The sequence below is a fragment of the Apus apus genome, chromosome 1 (assembly GCF_020740795.1).
Source record: "Apus apus isolate bApuApu2 chromosome 1, bApuApu2.pri.cur, whole genome shotgun sequence".
Lineage (NCBI taxonomy): Eukaryota > Metazoa > Chordata > Aves > Apodiformes > Apodidae > Apus > Apus apus.
In genome coordinates, this window is record NC_067282.1 from 130,490,846 (window position 1) to 130,515,649 (window position 24,804).

Here is a 24,804-nt window from a genome sequence, read left to right on the forward strand (position 1 = left end):
ATAGAAGCATGCCAGGAACATGAATGTAAACTTCCATCTTGGTCTGACACCAAGAGAAAAGCATCCCAATCAACCAACTTTTCTCCAGTCAGGCTTCCCATTGCACTCATCAGTTACTAGCTAGCAGGAAAGTGGTATTACCAAGAAGGGGACAAGAAAAACAGAAGAGGAAGCCAGTTGAGACATGCACATAAAAACATTAATCCCTTCAACATCAGGGCCTCCTGCAGCATGTCTCTTGGCTACACAGGCTCTAAGAATCATAGAACCATTCAGGTTGGAAAAGACCCTTGGGATCACTGAGTCCAACCATCATCCTTACTCTGCAAAGCTCTCCCCTAAACCGTATCCACCAACACCACATCCAAATGACCCGTAAACACATCCAGGGATGGTGACTCCACCACCTCCCTGGGCAGCCTGTTCCAGTGTCTGACCACTCTTTTTTTCCTAATGTCCAATCTCAACCTCCCCTGTTGCAGCTTGTAGCCTTTCCCTCTTGTTCTGTCGCTAATGACTTGTGAAGAGAGACCAGCACCAACCTCTCTACAGTGACCTTTCAGGTAGTTGTAGAGACTGATGAGGTCTCCCCTCAGCCTCCTCTTCCTCAGACTAAACATTCCCAGCTCCTTCAAGTGTTCTTCATAAGATTTATTCCCTAGGCCCTTCACCAGCTTTGTTGCCCTCCTCTGTACTTGCTCCAGCACCTCGATATCTCTCTTGAATTGAGGTGCCCAAAACTGGACACAACACTCCAGGTGTGGCCTCACCAGTGCTGAGTACAGGGGACAATCACCTCTCTACTTCTGCTGGTCACACTATTTCTAACACAAGCCAGGATGCCATTGGCTTTCTTGGCCACCTGGGCACACTGCTGGCTCATGTTCAGCTGCTTGTCAATCAGAACCCCCAGGTCCTTTTCTGCCAGACACTTTCCAGCCACAATTTCCCAGGCCTGGAGCATTACCTGGGGTTGTTGTGGCCCAAGTGCAGGACCCAGCACTTGGCCTTGTGGAAGCCCAGACAATTAACATTAGCCCAACAATCCAATCCATCCGAGTCTCTCTGTAGAGCCTCCGTATCCTCATGCAGATCAACACTCTCGCCCAGCTTGGTGTCATCTGCAAACTTACTGATAATACACTCAATGTCCTTAGCAAGATCATCAATAAAGATGTTAAACAGAAATGGTCCCATCACTGAGCCCTGAGGAACACCACTTGTGACTGGCCACTAGCTGGATTTGACTCCACTGACCACCGCTCTTTGGGCCTGACTGTCCAGCCAGTGCTTGATCCAACAGATCATGTGCTCATCCAGGCCATGAGCAGCCAGGTTTTTCATGAGAGTTCTATGGGGAACCATGTCAGATGCTTTTGGAGGTCCAGATAGACAATGTCCACAGCCTTTCCCTCATCCAATTGTCAGGTCATCAGGTCATAGAAGGAGATCAGGTTTGTCAGGCAGGACCTGCCTTTCATAAACCCATGCTGACTGGGCCTGACCCCTGGTTATCCTCTATATGTCTTCTAATGACACTCCAGATGATCTGCTCCATGACCTTCCCTGGTACCGAGGTCAGACTGACAGGTCTACAGAGATCCTCCTTTCTCCCTTCTTATAGATGGCTGTTACATTTGCTACCCTCTTCCAGCATGCAAGAAGTTTGTGAAAAGCATGAGCACAAGTAGACAAAGGCAAATGCATGTGCACATCTGTGTATTTAAGAGAGAGAATACAATGAGAGAAGCCTAAAAGTGATTTGATTTGATTACAAGCAGTTACATAGAGGGCAATACAGCAAAAGCATTTCCACCCTAATGGATCTAGCAACCTGTCAGCACTACACCACAGCACCTAATTAGCCTGCTACTTTCCTATCCACATGGCATCACATTTCAATTTGTCTTTGTAGATGGAGGATGCAAAACATTCCGGAAAGGTTTGTTGGACCCTAAGAAAAATAAATAAACAAATGACCTCTCAGTATTTACATTATACCATTTATATTTACCTATTTTTACTACTAAAAGCCAAACTAAAGTTTCTTTGCTTTTAATAAAATGTATTATTGAAAATTAAAAAATCCTTGCACATTCTGTAAAATTAACACTGTTCTGCCATGCAAACACATTGTTCAGATTGTTAATTTGTATGAAGATCAACATGTTTATTCTCCCATTGGCTCAGTGTTATGAGATAAAACAATGTACCCTAAAGCTACCCAGAATATAACTCAAAAAAATGAATATATCAATCTTTCAGAACATTCTTACTGAAGAAAGATAACCAGATAATTAAAGAAAGTGGGTTTTTTTCATCAGGAAGATCAGAAGTTTTACAACACAAAATAACTACTGGTGCAAATATTAGTATTTTCTCCACAGTTACAAACCTGATTCATTTTGAAGGTGTGCATACAGATACTTTGCATATGCTTAAGCACAGTCTGCAGACAGGAGCCAACAGCCTCACGTGGCACTGTCTGTTTTGCAGCTACACACAGCCTAAAGATCTCTCCAGTTGCTTCAGCTCTCCATGATCTACTGACACCACTCCATGACCTACTGGCACCTTAGGTCTGAAGTGTGATAATCAAGTAAAACAGAACACGTACTTGTGTAAATATGTACATGTGACAACACTAGAGTGTTGTCATGCCATTGTAAGCACACCCTCTCTCCCCTATGCCAAGTATAGCTCTGTCACAGTATTGCAATGCCCAAGTACCAGTGCAATCTACTTTGTTCAGGGTTTGCAGAGTGAGAGCCAGGTTGAGAAAAGTCACAGATCACACTTCTCTTAATGGACTCGGACGTCTTGTTCTTTTGCAAGTAAGTTTTTTTAAGATATGAATGACTCTGTCACTAATTAAAAGCAGCATGACTTCTGTTCAAACACTAGGAAGTTTTACTTTTGGAGACCAAGTGATGTGAAAGTGATTTCCCCCTTGTCATTTGAAAGATTTATGTAACATTTTCAGACAATGTATTGTCAGGCATTCATCTTAAGTGACAAGGAATATTCTTGGATATTGATATTTTTTTTCTTTTGGAGTATTTCTGAAAGGTTTTTTCATCTGACAGGTATATTCATACTACCTTAAAAAAAAGACTCCCTATTTGGGTGTAGCAGCTTGAGTTTCACCCTTTGGATTTCGCAAAGTCATCACTACACTAGTCCTTTTTGGTCACCAAGAAGGATGCTACATTGGAGAAAGCCAGAATACTTCATGCAACCAACTAATGGGAGCAGAAACAGATGCCAAAGCTTTTGAAACATTCTTGGTTTTAATGTAATCACAGAAAGCTTGCCTCTAAGTGTTCATCATTCTATGTACTTCATAATGAAATGGAAGTGGCATTTCAGGCTTCCCTGCATCAACATTTGTCCTCAGTTACTTGTGCTAAAATGATGGAAAATTATATATGTGTTTTGATATATATATATGATATGCACAGTATGATATATGACGTATACAGTACATATGATACTTACATGATACATGATATATGACATGCAATATATGCTCTGTGATATGCTACATGATATACAAAACATATTATACTGACATATGTGAGATATGATTCAGATATGATATAATGCATGATAAATAGGTATGGCACATGCAAGATACATGATAAAAGTATTATGAGGGATAGAGATATGAGAGATGCTAAAACACAACCTTGTTTTTTGAGAGATCCTCATGAGATTAGTCACATCCCACCAGAGTAACCTCTGCTGCTACCTGGACTTTTTGTGAATTCGATGAAGGGCACAGAACAGGTTTAGAAAAATAGGAGCATGTCAGAACCTTGTGCAGTCCTGATCCTTCAATGACCAGCAAAGCAATGACTTTCATTATCATAATGCACACTGCGTGTCCAGTATAATAAAAACTGTTAATATTGGTGAGTTTATTAAGGTGTTTCCACCTCCATAGTTGATCTTTTGGAATCTGCCTGAATTCAGCTAACAATCATAGTACAATGTCTCAAGCTGCTAGATGTGACAAACTAGGTTTTCAAACCCACTAAAATATGTTTTAAAACCTATTCCAAAAGCCTTTTTACTATCTTTAAGTAAAAATCTCCCATTAACTATGCAGAAACAGTGCATTATATAAATGGGAATGCAAAATTAACATGAGGTAGCATATTAATAAAAATGAAGAGTGAGAAGATGGACCAATGGCTGAGAAAGCCTCTCAGTAGCAAGGTATAGGAATGAAGATGATGCACATATGAATCAAGTTTATGCAAAATACAGGCTAGAGTCCAACTGACTAAGTATCCATCTTTGGGTAATAAAAGAACATTTATTTCAGGTGTTTAGGAAAATGGACTTAGTTAAAAACCTTAGCACTTACTCCCTACTGATAACTGGACTACCAGGTATGGGGAGGGCATTTTTGAACACTGTAACAGAAGAGTTTCCTGCCCTAAATACACTTTGAAACGAAAACCAGTTCCACAGAATGGAAATTCAAAAGCCTGTTCCAATTCTTTTAAGCTAAGGAAGTAAGTGAAAACAACACAAAGAGTAGTATTTTTTTATTCCCCTAGTGATCAGCATGTAATACTTCATCACTGAGGCATTTTTTAAGTCACTTTACAAAATACCTGAAATGAACAATTTCTTCAGCACTTGAAACAGTCAGTTTTGTTACCCAGCATCTTGGATCCAAATAACTCTGATAACATCTGCTTCATTTTAGCCTGAATCTACTTAATTGGTACCTTTGTGTCAACCAAAACCAAACCAAATTACACAAAAATTACACTAGGACAAGAAATCTACTGTCTGTTCAATGCCTTTAGTAGAAGACGAGTAAGTGATGGGTCCCTAAACAGAAATTCCCTTGGCAGATATTCAGAGAATCCTGGGGTACATCTCACTGACCTTTAAAAACTTTCAACACTGCACAGATTTATATCTACTCAGTTCCACGGAGAAGGAAGCACTTTTCTGCACACAAATCAATATGAACACCTCTACCTGGAAGATAAGGAACGTGCAGTTGACTCCACTGAATGCTGACAAGTGAACTCTGTAACGCCTCGACGTTAATGAATCACATCCTATCCACTAGCACCAAGCACCAGCTACGTGTGAGGCAGTTTTAAGAAACCTTATTTTTGACCACAATTGATTGTCTTTTAGTCAAATCCAGCAGAGAGGACAAACTGTCCTTAGACATCAATGAGGAATGCTGCACTGCCAAGAGACCAAGCTGTAACTGTGATATGCACTAGAAGCAGAGAAAGACCACTGGCAGAGGCAGACTTGAACTTTCTTGAGAAAAGAAGGATGTAACAAGTGAAGCAAATGCAAGCCTACAGAGGACAGCCATTATGCAAAGTGCAAAGAACCCAAACTATTACATGCAAAAGAAATCTGATACAGAAAGCTCCCCATGAACCTATGTTGAACTGACAGCAAGGTAACTTCGTGCCATAGGAAGAACAGATGCAGTTACTGCAAGGGGATTATGTCACTTAAGCAAGAGCATAAGGACCAGAGCTTGCATAACTTGAATGAGAAGTATGTCAGTAACATAATTAATTCAAAAGCATTCTATCTAACTGTTATGTACAGGGTTTTGAAGGAAGACAAGCAAGATTATCAGCCTGAAATCAAACAAGCTGTTTATTACTTTTGTATTTGGCATAAAAAGTTGGGTTTTTTCAAAGTTTTTATATCATAATCACACTTTGTGAAAAATTAAATTAAGGTTCAAGAGTACTTTGTTTTCATAATCACAGAATCACAGAATGGCAGGGGTTGGAAGGGACCTCTGGAGATGATATAGTCCAACCCCCCTGTCAGAGCAGGATCACCCAGAGCACATCACATAGGAACGTGTCCAGGTGGGTTTTGAATGTCTCCAGAGAAGGAGACTCCACAACCTCTCTGGGCAGCCTGTTCCAGGGCTCTGTTACCCTCAGAGTAAAGAAGTTTTTCTTATATTCAGGTTAAATCTCCTGTGTACCAGTTTGTGTCCATGTGTCCCTTGTTCTGTCACTGGACACCACTGAGAAGAGTCTGGCCCCATCCTCCTGACAGCCACCCTTTAGATATTTATAAACACTGATGAGATCCTCCCTCAGCCTCCTTTTCTCTAAGCCAAACAGATCCAGCTCTCTTAACCCAACTCTCACAGCCTTTCTTCACAGGGCAAATGCTCTGGTTCCCTATCATCCTAGTGGCCTGTGCTGGACTCTCTCCAGTAGTTTCTTGTCCTTTGTGACCTGGAGAGCCCAGAACTGCACACAGGTGAGGCCTCACCAGAGTAGAGTAGAGGGAGAGGAGAACCTCCCATGACCTGCTGGCCACACTCTTCGTAATGTACCCCAGGATGCCACTGGTCCTCTTGGCTGTAAGGGCACATCGTTGTCTCATGGTCAGCCTGTTGTCCACCACGACGCCCAGGTCTTTTTCCTCAAAGCTGCTCTCCAGCAGGTCAATCCCTAACCTGTACTAGTGCATGGGGTTGTTCTTCCCCAGATGGAGTATTCTGCACTTGCTCTTATTGAACTTCATTAGGTTTCTCCCCACCCAGCTCTCCAACCTGTCCAGGTCATGCTGGATGGAAACACAGCCTTCTGGTATGTCAGTCACCCCTCCCAGTTTTGTATCACCAGTGAACTTGCTAATGGTACACTCTATCCCTTCATCCAGGTCATTGATGAATATATTGAACAGGACTGGACCCAGTACTGATCCCAGGGGCACTCCACTAGTCACAGGACTCCAGCTGAACTCAGTCCCACTGATCACAACTCTGGGGTCTGCCCTCCAGCCAGTTCCCAATGCACCTCACTACCCAACTGTCTAATCCACACTTCTCAAGTTTGGTTGTGAGGATGACATGGGAGACAGTGTCATAAGCCTTGCTGAGGTTGAAGACGACCACGTCAGCTGCCCTCTCCTCACTTATCCATCTAGTTTTTCCATCATGAAAGGTTATCAGATTGGTCAAGCATGACTTCCCCTTGGTGAATCCATGCTGATTACTCCTGCTAACCCTCCTTTCAACATGTTTTGAGATGGCACTAACATAACTGTTTCATCACCTTTCTAGGGATGGAGGTGAGGCAGACTGGCCTGTAGTTACCTGGGTCCTCCTTCTTGCCTGTTTTGAAGATTGGAGTGACATTGGCTTTCCTCCAGTCCTCATGGCACTGGCAGAATACAGAAATACATATAGCATACCTAAAATGCTTAAGTAAATTAAGTGAGAAAGGTGCAATATGGTGGAGGAGAAATTACCCATCACTGAGTTTAACCACGTTGCTCACTAGACAGGCCATTTCCATATGTATAAAACTACTAATGCAGAATTTAAGGTCAATGTTAATGTTATACAGAAAGGGACAGAACAGAGCTCAGAAAAGTTCCCTCACTCCACGCTCTGTGCCTTAAGACACAGATTACAAGAGAAGTTGTTTGTTTTATGGCTATTGCAATAACATGTAAATGCAACGAGTGAATGCACCTGCAGTATATAAAAAAACCCCAATCAAATACATAAAAAGAGAATTATGGGAAAAATCTGGAAGAGACAAATTATTCCAAATATTTCCTGTACTTTAGGCATCCCAAAGTTATGCCTAAATCTGTTAAAAAAAACCACAACAGAAAAACTTTATGGTACCCCTTAAGGGAATGTATTCTGTAGAATACCTGTAAATAAGGTAATTTAAGTAAAATAATAGATATTTTTGTGATATAAAAGGTTAATGCTGAAAATGCTGGCGCCTTAAGCTAAAAGATATTGCAAAAGAGCATGACTAGAGGGCTTAAACAGCTCCAGAAAGAACTAGAATTCACAGAGTAAATCAAAGCGAGAAGGTAAATCCCCTAAAAATAAAAATAACATTAATAGCATATTTGTAAATGGAGGCACCTCAAACTGTTCAGGTGACCACAAGGATGCCACGACAAAGGATTATTGTAAAAATAACTCAGTTTTCTTCAATATCTGATCTGAGCTGCTATTGTTTGCTATTGATGATGTTCAGTGATTGCTTTGTCTCCTTGGGATAAAACTCACATGAAAACCAGCTAGATAGTAGTCCCCTTAAGTATTTTGTCTAGGCATACTCTCTGACTCCAGGATGAACCAAATTCTCTTGCAACACCAGTAACTGAAATTTACTCTTTCAAAGGGGTAATGATTACCCATCCTATAGCCACAGTAAAGACAGAGGGAGGGGAAAACCCTAAACATCTGGTGACTCACTGAAGACATTGCTCGTTTCCACACGGGCAAAACTTGTGATTTACAAAGGAAGGAAGATTTGATGACCTTAGAGACTTTTCTTGGTTTGTATTTTGTGAGGAAACACAATCTTAAGATGTGTCACAGAAGAAACCCAAGCACTGCACCCCAAGGACACATACTCTAGTTTTAAAGCAGTCTGAACAAGCATGGGGAATTCAGATCACTCTGAAGATCCCTTTTCTCAGCACCATAAAGTCTAATTCCTACTGTTTATCAAAACACTGCACAGCGAGCAAAAGCCAAATAGCATTTCTGTCTCAGAAACTTTACATCTGTACAAGAAACACAGCTGAAAGTCATAGTGGAGAACTGCTTCACTGTTGCCAGCTGGGAAAAAAAACAAGAATCTCCATCACCATGATGACCACAGCTCATGCATTCCACAAACTTTTCTGCTGTCAATTGATCAAGTATCTGGCCACAGGGTCCCGCTATCAGAACAATGTTTTTCTAAGTTAATAGATTTTCTGGTGGAGACCAACCTTTATCTCAACAAAAGTTGGTGTTTTGTTTGTTTGTTTGTTTGGGGGTTCTGTCTGTTGCTTTTGTATGTTTGTGTGATTCCAGGTCTCCTTTCCTGTCCCTCTTGTCAATTTATCTTCTGGAATCTTGTGTTCTGCTCTTCCCACTGCTGCTCTTGACCCTGAAAACTAGCACGGCATATTCCTGATGTAACTACTTCTCCATAACCTCATTTGGCTGTCAGGTTTTGCCCATTAAGTCCTTTGAAGACCCTCTGGCAGAAGACAAAAATCCACAGGCTTAACAGGAGAATTAATTGCCCAAATCTATTTTAGAGAACTTAGGAGCTCCAATCCTACAGAACTACGACAAGCCCTGAGACAATACATTCCCTTATACTGAGACAACTCCTTCAAAGCATCCACAGCTTGGCAGAACCCTTCCTTGTCTTGACCCAGAAATCTTTCCTGTAGAATCCATCGCTCACGATACTGAGTAACTAGGGGAAAAAACAGCAAGTGAAACTCATGTTGGTAAGTGCAAAGGAGGAAACCCCCTCCCCTCACTTGCCTTGCACAGTGGTGGGCTCCCACTCTAGGTGTGCTACTGCATCTTAGAGAAATATGAAAGCTGTAACAACACAATTATGCATGGCGAGTCTATGCAGATGGTGATTTAGTACTCAGCAGCAGTCAGAAAGCAGAACTTTAGAAGCTGTGAGAAAAAAGAAAAGAACAAAAGAAAAGCTCATTATAGCATGATAGTAGTTTATGGTTTAGGTACATCTCTAGAGCTGGAGAGGGAACAGGAGGATAGTAAGAGGTCTAGAATGTTTTCTGCATCCAAGAATAAACAGAGTAGGAAGATTCATCTGGGAAGGAATCTCACAGATGTCTGAAAGTCTACAAGTGGCACTGACAAACTGAACAGGCAGTAGTCATGTCTCACTTTTCACAATACAAGAATTACAGTATTATCTGATAGCAGTTCTAACGCAAACAAAATGAGGTGTTTTTTTTCCACACTGCATGCAGTTTAACTGGATTTTTTTTTTATGATATAATTTTACTTCTAAGAACAATTAAACAAAACATCAACCAACAGCTATTAAGCACAAAACTATGACTTCTAACACAGAAAGTACCTGTGATGCAGATGGCCAGAAATTGAGAGGGTATATCTGGGGAAATATGTTTGACCCACGCTTACAGGATAGGTTACCTAGGCCAGCTAGTAGAAAAGGCACAGCAACAAGCTAGATGGATGCTTAATCTGACCTCAAACATCCACTCTTAAAACCCTTTCCTGTGTCATCTGCTCAATCTGAAGGTGCCACACGAAAGCACAATCTCCTTGCCTACACACAAACAAACAAAGCATTACTCTACAAAACCAGATTATAACTTCAAAGCCACCTTTTAACAGCCACTGAGATCAGTTTTCTGAAACGTCTTGGTACTAGAAGACATTCTCCACATTGCCTGAAAGTCTGCTTTGGGACAAATACAAACTAACAAGGCCTCAAGTTCTGATGCTCAGCTACAGAAACAAAAACTTCACAAGACTTAGAATCCACCCTTCTTTGTATCTGACTGAAGAGCTGACCCAGGCTTGGATGCTCAAAAACCACAGAATATAATGAGGTCACAACTCAGGGTCAGAGCACCAAAGAGACCTCTTCAAACAGGTATGTACATCTTGAAATCAAGATACCTGTTAAAGGACAAAGCCACTGTATTGATAAGCAGTTATTACTGTGTATAGACAACTACTGGCTAGGCATTTAACTTAAGGTTGCTCTGGAGCCTGCACAGGGTATTCAGCAGGCAAAAGCCTCAGCAGACTCTTGTGGTCTTAGTTTTTGGCCTCTGTAGAGTAAGAACGTCAGAAAAACACACTCATGCAGTCCTTCTATTATTTCTAGGAGAGCAGCTGATCCCTTTGTTGTCATATGAGATAGGAATGAGAATCTTCCCACATATTTTCTTCGGGTAGGAATCTAACATCATATAGACACTTAGGCCTTACCTGTGCCCTGCTGCTTACCTGTGTTTTGAGGGTTTTACTTTATATAGTATTGTGCTTTATATGGTGAGAAATGATGAAAGGTTTGTCCCCTCGTGAACTTCAGTTTTGACCAAACACTGATACAGCACACCACTAAGACAACAAACCATGCAGAAGGAATTTTTTAAATTTTAAGTAGTACTTTCCTACTTCTGTCTTAAAGTAGTATGCTCTTCAGATGTTGTTTCATCCTTCTAATGTGGGAGATCTGCTGATAATGACTCGTACCGTGACATTCTCAGAGATCCTTCACTCTTGTGATAGAGAAAACTTCAGTCCTGCTTAGGTGCCCGAGTAAGTTTAGAGGAGTTACTTGTGTTCAACAGGTAAAGTAATAAATTTTGTTCTTAGTAGTTCTCAATCATTTGGACTCATGTTCACATTACTGCAAATCTTCCACCACAGTCCAAACTCAGATTCAGGGAGAAGCTAAGTGGAGTTAGAAAATAGTTATAAAGGTCACAGACTCCAGGCCAAAATTTATCATAAGCATTATTGCACCCTTCATATTATCACTGAGAGATCAGACCAATTACAAAAACATAAAACGAACAAATGTAACAGAAATTAATTTTAATGAGACCTATGCATCTATGTGTGTGTGTGGATACATATTCATTTCTCTTATGTATAATAGATTCTAGGGAAAAAAAAAGGAAACTAGCTTTGGACTATGGCCTTAGGGCTTAAATGACTAATGATGGATAGAACTTTCCCCACTATGAATATATTACTATGAGAAAGAAGATAGAGACTGTCTAACGGAGACAATTAATGGACTGAACAGCTCTCTGCTAAGAATGACCCAGAAGTGTGGGAAGCTAATGATAAAGAGTAGGAAGGCAAAAGAAGTATTATTACTGCCAATTCTCTTCCTCATAAATTTCACATTGTTATATTTAGATTACTGGCCAGGAGTGCATCCCAGCTCCTGCAGAGGGGACTCAGCAAGGGTTTGCTTTCACAATAGCATTGCTCAGACACATGGGGCTTGACCCTGCTTCTATTCAAATAAATGGGAATTTGTCCATGGACTTATAAAAGTAGGATACATGTCTTCAAAACCGTTATTTCATATGAAAGAAATATTTGAGACCTGTTCAGTAACTCTCCACCTGTGCTCTTCTACTCTGAAATACAGGCCAGTTATTTCTCTTTTGCAAGACGGGCTTGTAATTCATTAAGATGGTTCTGTGTGTGAGGCTCCTGAAAAGTAATTATCATCAGCATAATGTGAGCTGGTTTCTTATGCAAAATTATGTTTCTCAGGCAAAGCCTCTGGAGTTTCAAAGCTGCTGCTTTTGAATGACACTAGTCAAGAGATGAACAGTGAAGCTCACTCCAAGAGGAACAGAAATGGGAAGGCTTAAGAGCAGCTGAGCCTGATTTTTGCAACTCAAATACTGACCACACAGTGATTTGTCCACCCTGCTGCTCTTCCAGCAACAGAACAACTTGAAGACTGTCACAAATCACAGGTTAGAAGCAGAAGAGCACCAAGCCCTCAGGACGCTTTCCATTTACTACCAGTCCTTGAATGACTATGGGATAGGATGTGGCTCAGTAATCACAGCACTGGCTAATGTCTCCACACTGGAGTGATCCCTCTGCAGCCAGTTACGTGGCTACTGAGTTCCTTCACACAGGAATTCACAGATTTGCCCTAACAGAGATGAGAGAGGCTGCAATACAATGTAATAATTAACAGTCTCCAACTTGTGTGTATATGATCTCCTTACACAGTTGGCTTCAGAGACTGTTTATTTTCTGGCTAGAGTCCAGGTTTACAAATCCCTGCCAATAGTATTTCTAAAAATGAAAATGCAGCAATATCTTAATCAAGGAAATGCTGCCATGTCACAAAACTTTACAAGAGGATGACAATTAATCACTCTTAAAACTCCACAACCAAAAAAGATAATAAGCATGATAACATGAAAAGATCACAAGCATGACTGAAACTGCTTCACAAAAATCATTTCAATATTGAGGACACCCACTCCCATGATTTCTCCCATGACTTTTCAATTCTAGCCTAATCTGTCAGCAAGCAACTCTCCCGAGAAGCCAGATATGCCACCAGTGTTTTATTCAGGTAATCACAGAGTTGTAGAATGCTTTGAGTTGGAAGGGACCTTAAAGATCACCTAGTTCCAACTCTCCTGCTTAGGCAGGGACACCTCCCACTGGACCAAGTTGCTCAAAGCCCCATCCAACCTGGCCTTGAACACTTCCAGGAAGGGGGCATCCACAACCTTCCTAGGCAACCTGTGCCAGTGTCTCATCACCCTCACAGTGAAGAATTTCTTTCTAATATCTAACCTAAACGTCCCCTCTTCCAGTTTAAAGACATTATCTCTTGTCCTATCACTATAAACTCTTGTAAAAAGCCCCTTCCCAGCTTCCCGTAGCCCCTTCAGGTACTGGAAGGCCACTATAAGATCTCCCTGGAGCCTTCTCTTCTCCAGGCCGAACAGCCCCAACTCCCTCAGCCTGTCTTCATAGCAGAGGTGCTCCAGGCCTCAGATCATCTTCATAGCCCTCCTCTGGACTCACTCCAACAGCTTCATGTCCTTCTGTGTTGGGGACTCCAGAACTGGACATGGGACTCCTGCACCACATATCTATAAGGGAAATTTAAATGCTGGTATAACTAATTATATGATATTTACAAGTATGACTTGTTTAATGTTATTTTTCTCCACAAAATAGCAATGAAAACTATCCTGTGAAGATGCTGTTCAGTTTCCATTCACATATGCTTGACATTTCCCTCAGTTGGGATAGCGTTAAGTCTTCATTACTAGAAAAGTATGGGCTGATATTGTTTGTGCCTCTAGTCTCATATTGTCTTTTACAGCTTTCAAGTATATCAGTCAAACAGCTTTCTATTCAAGTTCTGCATTGTGAGATATTTTGTACCTTTAGAAATAGAAATATTTTATATTTTTTAAATGGAAAGTTGGCAGCTCTCTGTCCAAATGACATGCCATGGTTACACTGAAAAAAATGAGACAGGAACAAAAACTTCAAACTTAACTGTGTAAAGCAATGCCAGTACTCTGGATTTTAACATATAATGAACATTCGTATTTGCCGTTCAAGACCAGGTGTCTGAAGCAGATACAATTCCCTTGGAAAAGTTTCCTTCTGTAGAATTTCACCTATGTTTTTTTGTTTGGTTGGTTTTTTACAAGTGTAAGGGGAGTAGGTGAGGAAGAACTACTTAAGTTTTGGTGCTGTTAGGACATCACAGAGGAAAAAAAATCAAGCTCCCCAAAACAGTCCAAGATGGGAGATAACCACAATTCAACTGGTAATTACAGAAAAGGGTATTCTGACTCCCACCAGGTAAAAATCGTGTGACAAAGCAGCCCTGGAACTGTCATGTTTGGGAATGCAACACAAATGGCAAATACACTATCTATGTGACTCAAATGACTGCCTTCCCACCACTTCCTTGCACCTTGAAACCTTTATTTGGACAGAATAATGGATTTGTAGTGGCAACATCAATGGAATATAGGAATTTTGGAAAGCAAGCAAGGAACTGCAGGTATCTATGGGCTATGTTTTGAAACCCCCTACTTCCAACAGGCTCTAGGTGCTTCCTTTAAACCACTCAAAGAAAAAGCCTGCGACTAAAAAGGTTCCTCTGTTAAGTGAGACACAGAAATGGCAGTAAGGGTAAGATGAGGGATGGACAGGAGGAGAAAAAAATAATACCTAAAGGAAGGCAAAATAAATAAATAAATAAAGTTTTAGTTAGGAACTGGTGTGACTGAGGTTTAACAACTCAAAGCAGCAATACTGCAGCCCACAGTTTTCCTTAGTAACTTCCAATAGTTTCACATCAGCGTGGAAAAAGCCCTTCTGCTTCCTCAGGTAAATCGAAATCCCACTGCCTTTTCTGCTTGCCACAGTAAATCCTTTGCTCAACAGCTATTATGTCACTCTTCACTGCTTCTACAATTCTTTTCCTGATACAATCTAAGGGGCCTGAATAGTGTCCATGAGAATAAGTAGCATTTATCAGTAACATGATCAAGCATCAGTTGTTCCTCAGAGCAGAATGAGAGCTGGCAATCTTCCACAGTCCTGCCAGGAATATCCTGAGATTTGCTGTTTGCGGTGCTGTGCTCGGTCTCCGAGCATGTTACCGTTAAGAGCTTTGAAGCCTAGAACAATGCTTGATGTTTTGTGTAATGTTAATAGTCTGGGTCTTTATTAGGAAGTTTCTTTCTAGCTACTGAAGTATGCTTAGGAACACATTTCGTTCCTATGGAAATCAGTGAGAATTCTGCCCTTGGCTCCAAATAGAGCCCAAACAGACTCCCTGTCTGCAACATCAGGCATCCTGGCATAAAATGACAAAATTGGGTGGACCTGCTAAGCTTCGCCAGTGAAAAAGGTCAGCCTGCAAAATCCAGGGACTCAAAAGGAGAAGCACGCAGGCTGGGGCTGAGCCTGCTGCAGATGCAGAGGGGAGATCTCTCCCTGCCTCATCCCCAGAGAATATCACAAATCTGCACCCCGGCTTCCACCCTGCACAGACAGGCAGGCAGATCTGTCAGCTATGGAGCTCAGAGCGTCTCTCCTGCAAGTGAAGCAGCCTAGGCAACCCAGTCCTACCACACAAGCAAGGCTGTATTATGCCAGCTGAAGAGAAAAGCCAGTTCAGAAGCAGCATCTAACAGCTGAGCTGCCATCTGAACTCGCCTAAGTTCTCAGTGGCTCCTCTCTAGATGCATCATATATTGACAGAGGGCACTGAGCTGTAAAAACTGATAGCATGGGGAACATGCTATTTGTTTTTCCTGACTTGTGAAGATTATTTTTGGGGTGGGGCATTCCTTCTTTACATTTAGTCATGCAGTATGTGAGCACCTCGGGTAACAATCAAAGCAGAAATCTATTATCTGTCCTACAAACTGCAAACAGATACATTTGCCTACTTTTTTCCACTTATCAGAAAGAAAAGGAAAAATCTTCAAATCTGAACTGTTCCAAAGGCTGCATTATGCTGTTCACACATTTTCAAGGATTCTTCAGAGAGAAGAGGCTTCTGAAATCTACTGGGTATTAACTGGATACAATATAGCAAAGACAAAGCCTTTGTCTTGTGTTTTTCACTTCTAGTCAACTTCTTTGAATCAGAATTACACCACTGATATTGCCAATCACCAGCAGATGAACTCTTCACAACTGAAGTTAAGGCACAGAGATAATGAAGACTTCACACTGCACAATCTATAGAGGCCAGCAAACAGCTCTGGCTTGTTTTCACTGCCTTTGAACCTAATCCTTAGATTTGGTGCTTCTGAGGCAGCAAGGCAGTCTGGTCGGCTTGCTCACAGATTTACCTCCTCTAAAATCTGTCATTCAGCTTCTGTTCTTACCAGGCTTGTGGTGACTATAAAGACCACAAACTATTACTACCCAGTTCACCATTATCTGGCTAAGTCATTTTTAATGCCTGTCTTCACTGAATACCTTCTTTTCTCCTACATTTTAAAGTCCTTATAAAAAAGTTCATGCGTTCTGTACCTTCATTTAGGAGGCCACATCATGTTCTCCCCACCATGTGGAACTCTGAGAAGGAAGATTTACTTTGCTTTTCAGACTTCCTATAGAATATATTGCAGTGATGTACAAATTAATCAGTGGCAGAGTGCTGAAACTACTGAGCTTGATTATTAGATTGAACAATACAAAGAGCTGGAAGATGATTTTGAGCTGATGCCTCTTTTCATCTATTTTGTAAGTAAAAAACACACCCAGGACCAAAGCTTCCAAAGTGACTAGCGAGTTTCTTCATGTCAGCTCATAGGTGTGCAACATCAGGCAATTTAGAGACCTGGTACAGAATACCCTCCAGAATACACTTTTGAAACAAAATAAAAAAAAGAGGTGTCTTTGGGTTGTTTCAAATTTGGGCCTAAAAAGACTAAGGCACTTTGACATCATTGTACATTGACATCAGTTCACTTAAAATATGGCAAGTAAAAGAAAGGTTGGAAAGGAAATTTTCTACATCTCCATCTTAAAGAGATCACACCTTTAAAAAGAAAAAGGTGACCAAAAGAGTTTTACTTCACCTTTCACTGGTATGCAAAAACACATTATTTGTTTTATCTTAATTTTGCCAGCTAAATTCTGATGAAAGACAGAAATAAATCTATCATATGTAACAGAAAAGAGATCACTTGAAAAGTAAGTTTTTCATCTGTAAACCTTCCATAGGAAAAAAACTCTACCTCAAGCTAAAAGCCTAGCTTATCAGAAAGCGTAAGTATTTATTAGCATAGCAGTTTTGAAAAGCCCAAAAAAAACCCCAACAAACCAAACCACAGCTGGACCAAGTATGTCATATTTTGAAGTGTAAACATTTTATAGGAATTTATGTAGAACAAAATCATACTGCCAACTGGAATAATACAGAAACAGCTCTCATATCTTCCTAACATTATTAGTTGCTTCTGTAAAACGAAGCTGCATTTTACAGACTCAGAAAGTATACTTGTAAACTCATCTGCCTTTCCCTCTCCTAAAAAACACTGGAAAAGGACCAGAAAGAAAGATCACCAAGATTCCACTTTGGATGTTTAGTGCTGGTTTCTGCCCTTGCTGCTAAGATGCATATTTTAAATTTATCATTGCCTTATTTTTACATCCAGAAAACTAGTACATTCAACCTGATAGCAAACATAGGTGTTCAGAAAAAGCAGGTATGGGCCACTGTTTACTCTCTAGTCCTTGGAGGATAGACCTGTGAACTTTTTCTCCATTACATCTCCACAGTGATCTGCAACAATCTGACTGCCTGTCGGATAGTAACTAGTGATCATGCGAAGACCAGGGTGACTAACACAGGAAAAACGTTTGCTATCATTTCTTGTTACTGTACTGCAGTAACATTTTGCTGCTTCAACGGAGATCTGTCTGGGCACAATATATGACTGTAACAAGACTCTACACTGGAGACCCTACACTCCAGATAAGCACAACTGAATGATAAACGAGGAGGGCAACTAGGGAAAAAGATGGAACACTGGTCCAGTACCTTATTCACCAAACAAGCTGAGACACTTCCAATACCAGAGAAACAAACTACACTAAGTTTCTTTTCACATGCCAGCAAACTATAAGCAATATGTAGCTTGAGCAATATGCATCTTGAATATGAATACTGTTAGAAGCATTTTTGTTTTGGAAATCAGTGTACATACAAGCTACTTTGGTATAATACTGAGTAAAATACAATATAAACCAATATAATAATGCCTAACTATGAATTTAGCTTTCACATTTGTGCACTATTTTCCCCATTCCCTCAAACAGAACAACTTTATCAGTGACAGGTCATATACTCAGATGTCTTCTCACAACTTTAAGAGATTATTGTTCTGAAAAAAAACAACTACACAAGTAACACAGGCTTCCTATGAATTACCCATCTTGCTGCCCTATTATCACTCTTAAAAAATTAAGATGCTTCTTTTTCCTCTCGTGGCAACTAGGGTCTGAGAACTGAACTGGAAAATCTGTGGTTCTTACTAACAAAAGTAATAAAAGTCTGAGCTTTGCAGAGAACATAAAGCACAGAGTGAAATCTAGATCATTTTCTCTCTACCTCTATTGACTGTGCAGCACTAAACAGTAACAATTTAATAGTTCAGTATGAAAATTGAAGTCAATGACATCCAAAGGAGATGAAATGCTGACTAAGATGCAATATCTTTTTCTTTCTTTCTCTTAATGGAATTGTCATAGAGTTACTTCACTGGGGATGCTAGAAACATGATTTGCCTACTGATACTAGAGAACACTAGTGCAGCTGGAATGAGGCAAACGTTTTAGCCCTCAAACTGACCTAAGCTGTGGATAGACTCTGCCTCACAGCATGAAAGAGATACTTATTTTGTAACAGATACTGTTAATTCACTTAAAATGAGCCTTTCAAGAAAGAAGAAAAATGTATGCTTCTTACTGAAGTTCCCCTACTATTACAACTTATTACTCCTGTAATCTAAAATGGTCATAACTCAACATCACTCAGGCAGTATTTTGGTTTAGAACTGCATGTTCTAAAATGCTTCTTACACACTTCTCTTCCAGTGCTCTTCAACAGGAAACTACACATTAAAACACTTCCTGGAAAAAGATGAAAATTGATGGAACAGTTCCCGATGTTTTAACTTGACACACAGTCAAAAGTGCACACTTGCTCAAGAAAAGCATTTAAGTCCCTCTCAGGCTGCAGCCCTAAGGCAAGTGATCAAGACTGTCATTCAGTTTTGTAGTCTTTTCCTTCTTTACTATGGACGTATACTCTTTGTCACATGGACATTCCTACAAACGTAAGGCTGATAAAGAGTCACATTTTTACCTGACTCTGATGAAGCTAACCCAGGAGAGCAGTGACTGGTAGGTAGCATAAACAGGATGAGAATCACAGATTTCAGCTGGATGAGGACCTCAACACTCTCTTCAACCACCTGAAGGGAGGCTGTAGTCAGGACAGGATCAGGCTCTTTTTCCAGGCAACTAGCAGCAAGACAAAAGGACGTGGCCTCAAGCTGCTCCAGGGGAGGTGTAGGTTGGATATTAGGAAGCACTTCCTCACTTAGAGAGTGATCAGACATTGGAATGGACTGCCCAGGGAAGTGGTGGAGACACAGTCCCTGGATGTGTTCAAGGAAAGGCTGGATTGTGGCACTTAGTGCCATGGTCTGGCTGATTTGGTGGTGTTGGTCATAGGCTGGACTTGAGGATCTTAAAGGTCTTTTCCAGCCTTGGTGATTCTGTACACAGGACACACAATTTGAAAAGCTAACATGACTGTGCTATGTTAAAGAATAAAGTTCAAAAGGGGGATTTTCACCTACCTCATTAGAGAAAAGTGAAGTATATGTTTACTCATAACAGAAAACAGTATGTGGAGTTTTAACAGTACTCTATCTTAGAAAAAGTGTTTTGCTTGATTAGCTCAAAGCACTTCACAGGTACAAGGGGGCAACATTTGCTTGTCTTGAGGCATGGTGAGAAGTTAAGAGATCTGTTAAGTTACACAGTAAGTCACTTCTGATTCCCAGTTCTGCTGTAGCAGCAGAACTACAGAGACTGCAATACAATGCCTCTCAAAGGGTTCTACTAAACAGTAAACCAACTAAAAGGTAACAAACATCACACTTTTCAGCACTAACAGGGCTAATGAGCACTCCGAACAAGGGACATTCAAACATCTTAGCCTCACCTTTATAGCTAAAGAAGATAAGCCACTAAAACAAGTACTAAGAAATCACCCACAACTCACTTGCCTAGTCCCATCCACGCATCATTAATTAAGGCTAAGACAACAGCTGAGCACTAGAGGAATACTGAATAGGGGCCACAGGATCACGCAGGTTTTTCTTCTCGGTGACAAAACACCACAGATGTGCAGACACACTTCACCAAAAGAAGAAATGGGGCAAACAGATAACCCCGAACACCCCGAGGGGTCCTGTTGTCATGGAAACAAGTCACCGCTAACAAGCTTCCCAAGACACGAGTGATGAATACCCGACTGAGTCCTGCCAATAAATATTGATCCCAGACCCCAACGCACACATAACAAACCCACCGCCAGCAGCCTAGAAAACGGGCAAACACACACACCGCCCGCCCCGCAGCTTGCGCTCCCCGCCGCCCCCCCGAGCCGCGCGGCTCACCTCCCGCCTCGCCTTCCCCTCGCACCGGCAGGCACACAAACTTTCCGACACGCAGCTACCGCCCTGCTGCCCAGCCCCACGCGGGGCCGGGACAGCCCCCTGCCCTCCGCGATCCCCCCCAACCCGACCCCCAGCACCTCCACAAACCCCCCCGCCCCGCGAACCAACCCCCCCCCACCTTGCGCTCCGTCGCTCCCGGGGCACAGCCACTTTTCCCAGCAGTTGCGGGGCCCCGCAGGAAAACCCGCGGCAGGCGCGGGGCAGCGGCAGCAGCAGCAGCGGCGGCGGCGGCAGCAGCAGCAGCAGCCGGGGCGGTGGCGGCAGCACCGCCGAGCTCCGGGAACAGAGACCGGTGCCTCAGCCTGCGAGCCGGGGGAAGAGGCGCCGGTGCTGAGGAGCCACCACCTCCCTCCCCATCTCCCCACCCCGCATGCGGCTCCCCCATCCCCTCTCGTCCCCGCCCGCTTCTCCACCTTCTCCTCGCCTCCCCCCGCCTCCGCGCCAACCAGCTGCTCTCCCTCCACCTGGGGCCGGCTCTCCAGGTGCCTCCCCGCTCCCACGCGCGTCCCCGCTTCAACAGATGAAGCGCCGGAGCGGGAGCTCCGCTTCTCTTCCCCGCCTTGCCCTCCGCCGTCCCGCCCGCAAACTTCCCCGCCCGCCCGGCGCTCCTTCTGCCTTGCCACGGGCCCCCGCGGGGCACGGACCTGCCTGCTCGGCTCGGGATTTTGCCGCCCGGAGCCCAGCCCACGGGGGACGTGGAAAGGGCAGAGCCGCCCGGAGGTGGCCGCTCACCTCAGGGCAGCCCGGCCGCGTCCTCCGAGGGGTGGAGGGTAGAGGCAGCACTTGCGGCATCAGCGATGGAGATGAAACCTCGCGGGTGCGCACCCCGTCCTGCCCTCCTCTCCTTCCTCCTGCGGGGCTCACGGAGGAGACCCCCGCCGAGCAGCCGGGGCGTTCCTGCGGGAGGGAGCGCGCCGACAGGGAAGAAAAGGCGGGGGGGGCGGAAATCAGCAGGCAGGCCAGGTGCGGGTGGAAGGGCGGTGCCGCGCTCGGGTGCCCGAGGGGCGGCTTCCCGGCCTGGCTGTGCTGCCTGTCACCGGCGGGCGGGCGGGCGGCTCAAGCTCTCTCACAAGCACCGGGAGGGCGGCGGCTTCGCAGCCCGGAGCTGCCAGGGGGCCGGCGCCCCCGGGCGGGCAGCAGCAAGGCCGTGGCCTCTGCCCGGCTCCCGGAGGCTGCTCCGGGCTCCCCGTCTGCCCCCCAGCTGGTTAGGAGGGCGCTGAGGATGAAGTGCGCTTTCGCTTTTAAGAGCGTTCCAGGAATGAATAGCGACTCGGTGATGTATAGGTTACTCTTGGGAGCGCTGGGCAGCCCCGTTAAGAAGCGATCCTCTCCGGGGACGCTTTCATCGCGGGATCAGAGCTGGGGCACCGCGGCCTCCCTCCGGTGCGGCTGGCGGGCTCGGGGGCCCGCGACCCCTCCCCGACAGGTCGGTCCGCTCCCAGGGACTTCAGAAAACGCGTTCTAAGGGAGCTGGCAGGCAGGGGGGGGCCGAGGCGGCGGCTCTGCACCTGTCCGTCGGTCCGCCCGTCCCGTCCGGGGCGGGCAGCGGTGGCAGCCCGGAGCCGCGGGCGCCGGGACGCGCCGAGGGATGGTGCTGCGGGATGTGTGCAGGCAGCGGCACCGCGTCTCCTCGGGAGGCGTGAGGCAGGCAGCAGCCCGGCACCGCTGCGGGCAAGCCCTGGCCCCGGCCGGGCGGGCAGCGCTGGAGCCGCCCGCTAACCCAGCCGAGGCTGGAGGGGTCTGTCCGTCCAGCGGCACTCCGGGCGCCGGATAAGTGCACGGCTTAGAGCAGTCGAAGCCTGTTGGTGTTTTGGGGTTTGTTGTTGGTTTGTTGGGTGTTTGTTTGGGTTTTGTTGGGGTTTTTTTGCACCGTGACTCCAGCACGCGTGCATAGGCAGAGCAACGTGAGCCCTCCCGGCTCCGCGCTGGGGGGCGATGGCAAAGCACCGGCAGCCTGCCCTCGGTGCTGCGGCAGCAGGGCTGCCCCCCTCGGACTAAGTCTGAGGGAACTGGGAGAGAGGAAGATGTACACTGATTTATGGGCTCACTTCTCTACAAACGGCTACAGTTTCCTCTTCTCTCCCTCCCCTTCTGCCACAGCTCTGTAGTCCAACAGGTGGTCGTCACCTCAGAGAAGGAGACTGCTCTGAACCAATGTCTGTAAATCATATCTCTCATACAAATTCAAATTCTAATAAAAAACAACAACAACAACAAACCCAAAAACTCACCTACTTTTCATTTACCCTTCAGTGTGTAAATCGTGCAGTGCAGGGAGCTCCACAGACACTGACTGCTGCAAGAGTGATGCCTCATGCCCACCACATGCACTTTATTGACTGGGGATGGAGCTATGTTTACATTAGGCTGCTTGATAACATCATCTGGATGTTCTAAAACGCTTCCCTATAATTATGATCTGGAGGAAGTAAAGCATCATTTCTTAACCCTAATCTCCCTGGCATGTTCTAATGCACAGTCGTGCGTGAAACTCCATGCTTTGAATACTGAAGGAGGTGCAGTGCACTTTCTGTGCAGGTGTTGCACGTGGAAAGGAGCGGTCACAGATGCACTTCTCAGATCAGGGAAGAATCAAAACCATGACTTTCTTCACATTAGCAGATTTAGGCGGTTGATTAAACTGTAAATGGAACGATTTCAAACAGAAATCAAGGTCCCCTGTCAGCTTGTGCCAGTTTCTCATCGTGGGATGTCTCATTACACAGCCACGTAAAACTAGGCTATGCTGTCCCACTGGGACTAATTCTGTTACAGACACCAAATAAAACTCCTTATGGCTAAGAAGGCTGCTGTTATTTTTAATAAAGTAATTACAGAGCACAGGAATGGTTGACCACTAGTTCATCTGATTGTGGTTTTTTAATTATTTTTTTTTCCTTCCAATTCCATACTGCTGCTGATTTTTCCATCTCACTAAACCCAGAAAGGACAAGGACAATAAGCTGTTCCGTTCCCTATTTTTCCTTCTTTTTCTTTTTAAGCAGATGGTACCAAGGAAGCTCTTCCCACACAGACACAAAGATTCAAAGCCATTCTTGTGAGGTACTCAGGCTTCAGCCATGCCTTTTTTGGGGGCTTCTCTTTCTATTAGAGTGACACACTCTCACCCCCATCCATTTCATTGTTGTGAGTGACCAAAGGAAAAGCTATGGCCAGAGACTCCTTCAAATAAGACACAAAGGATTCTGTATTACTCATGCCTGTTTCCTGAGGAGCAGACATTTTGGAGAGGGTTTGAGGGGAAAGACCAGGAAGAAGTGTATTTCTTTTTGTTTGGCTATTTTTGGAGGAGAGAAAGGAATGCTAGACTTTTACTGGTTTGAGCTTTGAATTGGCTTGTGGTCAGCTCCCAAACCCACAGGCCTGAAATGCAACAAACAGTAATAGGAAATGCAAATTAGGGCAAAAAAGGAAAATTAAATCCTGATCAGTGATTCTGCCATCCCATGCAAATGCCAGATGCAGCAACCAAATGCTTGTGTCCCAACAGCCTTATCACCTGATGGATGTTGTATGGCTCTTTTGCAGTAAATATAAATTAAAATCAATCTTATATTTTAGGTAGTTTGCAGACACTTTGTGTTTGGTTTTTTCTAAGTACCTACAAGTATTCCTGCTCCAGCACTCCTGTCTCATACAATAGGAACTGTTTAAAATCATGACTTCTATCACTGTGTAAACTTCAAGTACATATCTTGCTACGGAGAGTGACACTGAACAGGAGTGAGTGATTTATCTGTCACTCCTGCCTAAACCAGTGCTGGAACTGGTGTTAGGACCAGGTTTGCCAAGTATGGCAGTGTTCTCGATTAAGCCTATACTACTTCAAGATTCCAAATTCAAAGCTCTTTATAAAAATACAAAAGATGGTTAGATCCCAAGCAGTGATTGCTCACATAACTGTGGTATAAAGAAGCCTTGAATGGGAACCTCATTTAGGCGTTGGGATGATACCACAATAAATAATTTAATCATGAAAACCAGCATAGAGCCACTATTCAAAGATTCCTTTTTTTTTTCCCCCTCAGAAGTTAGAGGAAAGCTCTACTTTAAAGTTCTCAACATCTGAGTAGCTAATTTACTGGTTTAGCCAGTTATGGGCCAGCTCTGCTGGCTCACAGATTTATGCTCACACGGAAAGTTCCACCAACCTCAGTGAGGACAAGATCACACCCCAGACTTCACGGTGCA

General features: G+C 43.6%; 1 protein-coding gene across 3 annotated transcripts in view; it reads right to left on the bottom strand.

Annotated features, from left to right (window-relative positions):
• The window catches only part of SHISAL1 (shisa like 1), an 87,651-nt gene extending 64,812 nt beyond the window's left edge, over positions 1 to 22,839 (bottom strand). For 2 of the 3 annotated variants that reach the window (XM_051644215.1, XM_051644212.1), the window contains exon 1: positions 20,711 to 20,783. The gene's annotated coding sequence lies outside the window, so the exon portion shown is untranslated. Of the gene's footprint in view, positions 1 to 20,710; positions 20,784 to 22,823 lie in introns of those variants that run through there. The other variant, XM_051644214.1, reaches the window with a different exon arrangement.
• Between the last annotated feature and the right edge of the window lie 1,965 nt (positions 22,840 to 24,804).